Consider the following 9,008-nt stretch of genomic DNA (forward strand, 5'->3'; position numbering starts at 1 on the left):
AACAGGAGTGAAGATATATAAACGTATTTAATCCCAAAAGTTTAACAGTAATCTCTGAGCTGTGGCTCAAAGCAGAATCTGATGCGACTTCAGGGGCCAAATGTGTAAAACTCTGTGTATATTCAGGTGTAGAAATCTGAGTAAACACAAAACAGGAAGCATGCATACACATGCATGCACTCTTTTCGTCAGATATTTAAAACCTCACGTACATCTGTTCCCACGGTGCTTTTCCTCATACATCTCAATCATTCTGAAATTCTACCTCTGACCAACCCCACAATTTACTATTAATGGCTCTAAACACAGCCCCAGTTACCTGGTTTGCTTATAAAGGGCCAGAATTTAGTTTATTGTGAGGAGAAATGTCAGAAGCAAAGAAACAGCTGAAGAAGAAGAACAAGTGTAATTTTACAGACTGTGAAGTTGAAGTAATGATTGATCAAACTGAAAAATAGTGTTATTCGGGGGCTTCGGTTCTGACTTTATCATCAAAATGAAGCATGTGAAATGGTACAAAGTGACAGAAGCAGTGAACGCTGTGAGTTCAGAGGCACTGACTTTGGAGGAGTTTTTAAAAAAATGGTCTGTTTTCAAGCGGGAGGCCAAGAAGTTAGCTCCTGGAGGAGAGGGGATCCTCTCCCTCCGTTTGATGAGCAGTCATCATCATGGGCCAGAACATCAGTACGGTCCCTGAGAACTCGCTCTATCTTAAATTGAACATTGGCAATGCCAAAGCAGGTATCGTGTCATGTGGCACAGCCATTACACACGCTTAAGCCATTATATAGTGCCAGTTACACCTGAAGTTATTCTTACTCCCCAATAATACAGGAAAAAAATGTATTTATGTATATAAAGATCATGTATTTATTTGTTTATTTACATAAGAATCATTCTCATTATAATTATCATCATGCACACTGACAAACATATTTACAGAAGACAGTAAAAACAAGGGTAACAACTCGTGCATCACTGTGTGATCGTAGCGAAGATTTTTTAAACTATAGATGTAATCCTGTAAAAAAAAACAGCTCTCAATAAAATGTCACCCAGATTCACACTTTTCTTTTCCTTTTTTGCCAACTCACAACTCACAATAATCAGACTGAAAAGACTGTGTGCACAGTACGCATGGTGTTAAAGATGTGTCCCAGTACGCACATTCTCTCCCTCTGTGGGTTTTTATACATTTGGAAATCTGCGTGGAAAGTAGGGGAACTACATTTTTCGTGCATAAGCATGGTTTATACATTTGGCCCATGGTGTTTATTCCTCCAGAAGGTCTTAGCTCTCTAGCCGGCTCTGAGCAGCAGCTCTACTCTGCAAGTGTATTTTGGTTTTGTTTTGATAGAGCGCCCCCTAGTGTCAGAAGTAACAAACTGTGAGTTTAAAGCCGATGTCATTGATGTTTTCATACCAATGATACATCAAATGACAATATGAACACAATCCCATGAATCTGCAGCTCCTCTCTATTTTACAGTGATTTACTGTGAGTTTCAGCTCATCCTTTAGTCTCTTCTGTTCATTGCAATCTACCCAAATCAACTCTGGTATGTCAGAACAGGACTGTCAAGACATTCCACAAGACAAAATAGCACAGGAGATAATTACACTGTCACTAAAAGGGCAACGGGCTCAGCCAACCCTTTAATTAAAGTCTATGAGGCTCACACCTTATGGAGAGGGTCTATTACGATAATGAATGCAAAAGGTGAGTGAGGGCAGACAATTATGTCAATGTAACTACAGAGCTACCTCACATGTTGAGAGAACAAAGTGCCAATAATATGCACTGGCAATATTTTGATAATGTGGTAACCCTATTGATTTTGATAAATTGAAAATACATGATAAAGTAAATGATTCTTTTTTTTTTATTTATAAAAAAAATAAAATGGAAATATTAATATCTCTAAACACTTATCCATAAACATATTACTGAAGGGGCAGGTGAGGATTTTCAAGTTCTTTTTTCTTGTGCACTTACAATTACAACAACAAACACTTTGTTAAATCAACAGCGCTTGTTTTCTCTTGATAACGGGTTCATTTATCCTTTTATCTTGAGAAAACAAACGGCCGATTTCTTGAGATAACGACCTACTTTAACGTGAGAAAACATGTTCAGATTCTTCCATTTGAATGTTTTTTCCGTTAAATTAATCTGAGGGTATTTTCTATGACTACTGCAGGGATAGGTGTAACAATAGTATTGTTATGTAGTGCTTGTCCACACAATCCACACAATAACAAACCTGCTTTCTGGAGGTAACAAGATGAATTAATTCAACGTTAATATGAGATAACGTTATAATTAACTTGTGATCCTGAGATAATGGCTTTTAAAAATGCACCTCTGGGCTTCTGTAGGATACAGATCCCATTTTAATACCAGGTGTGATTGTGATTGTGGAGCGTTAGATACATGTTTAAATGTGTATTATAAAAAGAAAGTCTAGTAGCTCAAGGGTTACACTTATTCACATTCATTGAGACACACACACACACTCTATCTTGCACACAAGATTATTAATGTGCCTTTCTCTCTCATATAGTATATAGTGTACAGTACAATGCTGCCCTAAGGCCATGTATGAGATCAAACCATGTGGTCGTGTGTGTGTGTAACTGTCTCCCTCTGATCAGATTTCCTTGACTCACTCTTGAAATGTACTTGTTTGCGTGCTGTAACAGGGTTAATAGGGCTCAGTGTTTATCTCCACAGTTAATAACAGTTGAAATTGATGTCATGTGAACATCCAATTCAATTAATTTTATTTACAGCACCTCGAGAGCTGAGTGTCAACCACGCTTGTTTACGCTACTCTACTGTGATGTCACATGTTTGACTCACTGGAGCAGAAACAGCACAGCTCTATCACAATGAAAAATGTCCAATATGCACTGGTAACACTTTTATGATGTGGTCATCATATTGAATTTGATGAACTGAAAATAAATGATACTGTAATGATTTTTCTTTTCAATCAATACAGCTGAAAATTCTACTTAAATTATAATAACACTGATATTATTTCATTCATTAAAGTGACAGATATTGTTATGAAAACAACTGATAGGCAGCTACTGGCAAAGGGACTGTTGCCTATCTATCATACGTAAACTTCAGTCTTGTACTTTCAAAATTGTATGAATATAAATAAGGTCACAATAGAAAGAAGACAAAGCCCAGCAAACACTGAGACGTTGAGTTACTTGTTTGAACATCCAATCAGGACGTCCCCTTAAGATTAAAAAATAGTGGAAGTTGTTTCTTCTTGGACATCCTAGCGATGTTAAAATGCCATTTTACCACAAACACTGTTTAACTAAACGTTATGTATACAGTGTCCATTCAGCAGCTTTACACATCTTAAAAACTGAAAAAAGAAGTCAACAGTTAAAGTGTGTTGACAGGCCTTTTGGAGTACAACTGTATATGTGAAAAAGTAGTATAAAGCCTTTGTGACTCCAGATGAGATCAGCATGTAATCTGATAAATTACCTCCAGTGATGTCACTCGGTGGCGATTGCATTGTGGGTAATGAAGGCGCATTGTAGGTAGGTGATAGGTATTGTCGTAGGCCACCTCCTCTGTTCAGAGATGGTTGTTCCAGTCTTTGAACAGAGGAGGTGGCCTACGACACCACTACTAGAAGAGAATGGCATTGCCTCCTTTTTGTTTATTAGGCGCTACTAGGCAAATAACCCTACTACCTTTTTAAAACTTAAATCCACTTCTCCCAAGAATGTCTGTCCCTTGAAGTCCCTCAGATAAATACTGAGCTTGGAAAATTGCTTTAGTTTGCTCGTACCAAACAAATGGAAGAAATTACAAGAGGTATTAAAACTAGCCAGGTATGTGTCATTGGATCATTTGAAGTGTATACTGGATGAAATGGTTGTGCAATATCATAATTTACAAACATGTTCATGTTTTCCTCATTAGGATTGAGTCTCTGTCCTCCAGAGCAAAATCTGCATGTGAGTAAATCAGCTGCTTTTTAAAAAAATATTATTATTATTTTTACTATCAATATGCTATGGGAGTCGAGGGGAAATGAGGAAAATATTTTTTCTCTTTTCATCTGTGCAAACATGAAAAAAAAATTAACGTGTGAACACAAGTTATCCTATTTTATTGATAATGATAATGAAAAATATAATATGGACGATGTGGTAAATAGCTTTAATACATTTTTTGTGAGTATTGGACCAAACTTGGTGGAAAAAATCCCTGATCCACTGGTGACAACTGAAGAAATGGATAATAATTCTACCTAAAGGAATCCCAGATCTATGTGTCTTACAGTAGTGGAAGAGAATGAAATTACAGATATTGTAAATAAATGTAAAAACAAGACGTCTACTGACTTTAAGGAAACCACTAACATACATCTGCAACCATCATTCCAAACCAGTACATTTCCAAACAAAATGAAAATAGCTGAAGTCAGCAGGGAATAGACATCACTTCACAAATGACACACCTGTTTCTTTACATCCACAATTCTTCAAAATTCTAGAAAAAGTTTTTAATGACAGACTGGACAAATGTATTGATAAACACAAATGACTTACACTCAATACGGATTCAGACCAAACAATTCAACATCATTGGTATTAATAGAATCAATTCAGGAAACCACAAACTCCATAGATCATAAAAAATATGCTGTTGTGGTATTTCTGGACCTCAAAAAAGCATTTGACACAATCAGTCATGAAACACTGAAATAATAAACTGGAACAATATGGCAGCAGGGGCATAGTGTTGAATTGAGATTAGAAGTTATCTAAGTGTCAGGCAACAATTTGTGAAATTGGGAGAGTTTTCTTCATTGTGTTTGGACATTGCTTGTGGCGTCCCCCAGGGGACAGTTTTGGGTCCTAAATTGTTTATTTTGTACATTAATGACATATGTGAAGTATCCAAAAAATCGAAGCTGTTAGTATTTGCTGATGATACAAATATTTTTGTTTGGGTGAGAATCGACAACAATAAGTAGAGGTGACCACTACTGAAATGGGAAAATTAAAAAAGTGGTTTGATAGAAATTATCATTAAATTTGAATAAAACTAAAATTATTTAAATTGGTAAATATAGAGCAAATACTTAAGTAAAGATACGAATAGATGGTGTCAACATTGAAAGAGTTAATGAGTACAAATGTCTTGGGTGACAGTAGACAACAGAATCAGCTGGAAAGCTCCCATAAAACATCGACAATCCAAACTCAAGAAGCATTTCAGAACTAAGTAATGTTTTGGATCACAAATCTCTCCATATTCTCTACTGTTCACTGGTTTTACAGTATTTAAGTTATTGAGTGGAGGTTTGAGGCAACACATTCTTTATACTACAGAAAAGCCATAAGGTTAGTTCATAATGTTGGATATCGGGATCACACTAGCTCATTATTCTTAAAGTCAAAAACACTAATATTCACTGATCTTGTGGAATTTCAAACCGCACAAATACTGTACAGGGCAAAAAACAATCTACCACCAGCAAATATCCAAAAGCTATTCTTTCATAGGGAGCGTGTTATCATTTCAGGGGACATTAAATCTAAAAAGTCTGGCTGTACACACAACACTCAAAAGTTTTTTTCTGTAGCAATTCTTGGTGTAAAACTATGGAACAGCTTGAATGTGGAGTTGAAGAAATGTCCAAACATGAACTGGTTTTAAAAAATGTACAACAACATGATTTTCACAAGGTACAGGGATGTAGCAGCGCTTTAAAATTCACTAGGTGCTTATGATGGTTATTGTATTGATTGTTCATTTATTATATATATATATATATATATATATTTATATGTATGTATATATATATATACACATGACATATTTATGTATTCATAACTTATGATTAATAAGTTATGAATACATTGATATCTACCTTCAGCTCTCCCCCTGTGTGGAGAAGAAAGCAAGAAAACGGAGCATTGTACTGCTAAACGGCACTGACAGCAAGACATATTTTAGCCAACTAAAAAATATTTGTGTTTAAGCACGTGCTATATTTTGAACATTTAAAAAAAAATGAAAAATGAAAAAATGAAAGCTCACAGTGGTTTTACGTCTTGCAGCAATAATCAAAGAGGTGTATTCTCTGGTCTTACCCAGATTTGTTGCAACTGGTGTTGAGATTTACTGAAGTCCGACCATCTGAGGAGACAGATGGAGGAAGATGTTTAAGGTGCTAAAGCTGAATTATTGCCTCTGTCGGAACCTGTCGCTGCTTTTCCACTACCAGTCAGCGGCACACGAGTAAACAATGTTGATATTTCTAGGAAAGAAAAAGTTACTTTAAAAACAACGGACTGGGTTTGTCAGTGTCATCCCTCCACCTGAGAAGTTACCTACCATTTTACATCCCTGTCACTGCATGTGTTGTGTGTCCTCTTCTCACATGTCCTCACAGATACATCTGTCTCTTCAGTGATAAATCTCAGGTGTCCTGGACAAAGAGCAGGACCTCAATGATTTGAATCAAAGCACCCAACCCACCCAACCGAACCCTGACACGACCTCAGCAGTGTTACAGGCCACAGCACAGCCAACCGATCATCAGACTCCCACTGAGAGCTGCCCTTCTCAGGATTGAATTATCAGCCTTTTCAGCCCCACTGACATTTCCAGAAACACAGCAGGCTGACGACCGTTCAGCCGTCTTCTGATGTCTCCTGTCTCTCACTAGTCATGACACCTTGATGCATTTATAAGGTGGGGAGTGTGATGTTGGTTGTCGGCATTTCTGAGAATATGGCATGCTGTTTTTGTTAGTTAATTTGTCATCAACAACACGTTACAGGTGAGCTGGTTCAATCCAATCACAGAGAAGAATTTACTATTTACTGTTATAAAGGCTCTTTAGACACAAATAGAGTGTATACATCACATGTGTGATGGTGACAGAATGTAAAAGAGGCAACAATAAGTGAATGTTTCAGTCATAGGACCAGCCTCTGCACAATGTTCTGGAAATTTCAAAGCTGGTGCCTTGTGCAGGCCAGAACATGGAGTCGGTGCTTCAATAGCAGTTTCATGTTTTAAAAGAAATATGTCTTAAGAATAAAGTTGTTGTTTTGAGAACATTTTGGGATCAATTTGTATTTATGTTTAACTAACATAACTAAGTTGACAGGGCCCTCTGTCCATCGTGTCTGCTGAAAGATTTGACATGTAGCACTTCATCAGAGTATGTGGTTTAATGATCTACTTTATAAAACAGCCATATAAGTATAATGTTGTTTCATTTCAAATGAATATTCATCAAATCCTTACAAATGGCATCCACTTACACTTATTTCTACCCCATTATTTAAAGGAATAGTTACAAATTTTGGGAAATATCCAAAGTTAGATGAGTAGATTGATATCACTCTCGGGGGAGGCAGCTAGCCTGGCTCTGTTCAAAAGTTAAACAACTGCATACCATCACCTACAGGTCTGAACTATAACCTCTTAAATCTAATGTGCTAAACTAGAACAAAAACAAGAGAAGAGCTTCGAAACACTTTAGTTCTGACATCATTGTATAACATCACTGCTTCATATTCTCTTTATTGTGCAAAATGTGCAAGGCAAGCAGTGAAGGAGTGCTTATTTGTATAACTTTATCACATGGCAGTTTGTCTTTTTCCTACGGATCCACCAACAAAAGGTAGAACATATCAGTTTGTCAAATTCTATGATTTATGACCAAATACCTGAAAAACTAATGGGACTCCTATCAAGCTGAGACCAACTTTTACAGACTTTTACAGCAGTTGTCCCAGGCTCTGGGTCACAGGAGGGCCCTCTAGCCCTTAAAAATAATCTGCTGCAGGGGCCTTTGGAGATCATCTTGTCCTGGGCACGAGCAAGGCAGCCCGGGCTGTAGCTACTTTGTTCCAGCATTGGTACAAAGATTTGTTACGCCGTGCTCAGACCAAACACAAAGAAAACATTTGCGTCACTTTACTAGCACAAGTTTGATCGCGGGGTTATACATTTTTTATCGTGTCTACTCACACGAGTAATGCAAATAAAAATAACCGCGAACCACATCAGTATGAACCCAAAACGAAGGTATTTCTCTGTGATCTGACTGCAATAAATGGATCAGAAGGACACCAAAATAACAACATCATAATGCCATCTTGTAAAAAGCCTGAACTCATGCTTCATCAGGTCTGTCGGCCAGACGACAAGCAAACAACTTTTTCCCTGAAGGGAGTTTGGATCGATAAGAGCTATGCTGTGCAGTGCTGAGACGTATTTCCAAAACTTACCAGGTAGCCTGACCGTTTCACTCACGTCCCTCCATGGCAGCTCCTTATTTGTCCTGACGTGGTACGAAAAAAAGTGTTATCGTACAGCTCTGGGTGCCCACCCAACTCATTTCAAAGCAGTTACAGGTCCCAAGATCAACTGTACAAACAGCTGTTTGTAAGTATAAAGTGCATGGCACATTGTGTTACTGCCATGATCAGGAAGAAACACAAACTATCACCTGCTGCTGAGAGAAAACTGGTCAGAATGGTCAAGAGTCAACCAAAAACATCAAAAAACAAGTCTGCAATGTATTAGAAGCTGCTGGAAGACAGGTGTCAGTGTCCACAGTCAGGTATGTTTTACATCAACAACCAGCCAGAGGACGACCAGAAGCTTGTGGATGGCTATCAAAAGCATCTAACTGAGGTGAAAATGGCCGAGAGACATTTAAAAAAAAATATTAGAATTACTGTATGTCTATTTTTGTTTCGGCAGATTTGGTCACATTTTCAGAAGACCTGTAATAAATTAATTACTGAACCAAACTTCATGAATGTTTTTGTGACAAAGTAGTTTGTGTTCCACACATTCATCACAGAAACATGAGAGCTGTAGAAATCATTGGAACAGAAGACTGCCATGATACACATGTTCTTTTCAAGTGGATGGAGTATGAGCAGAGTGTGCCTCAGAGATCAGAGAAGAAAGAACAAAACTTCAAATGTTCATA

This window comes from Pagrus major, chromosome 22 (genome assembly GCF_040436345.1).
Source record: "Pagrus major chromosome 22, Pma_NU_1.0".
Lineage (NCBI taxonomy): Eukaryota > Metazoa > Chordata > Actinopteri > Spariformes > Sparidae > Pagrus > Pagrus major.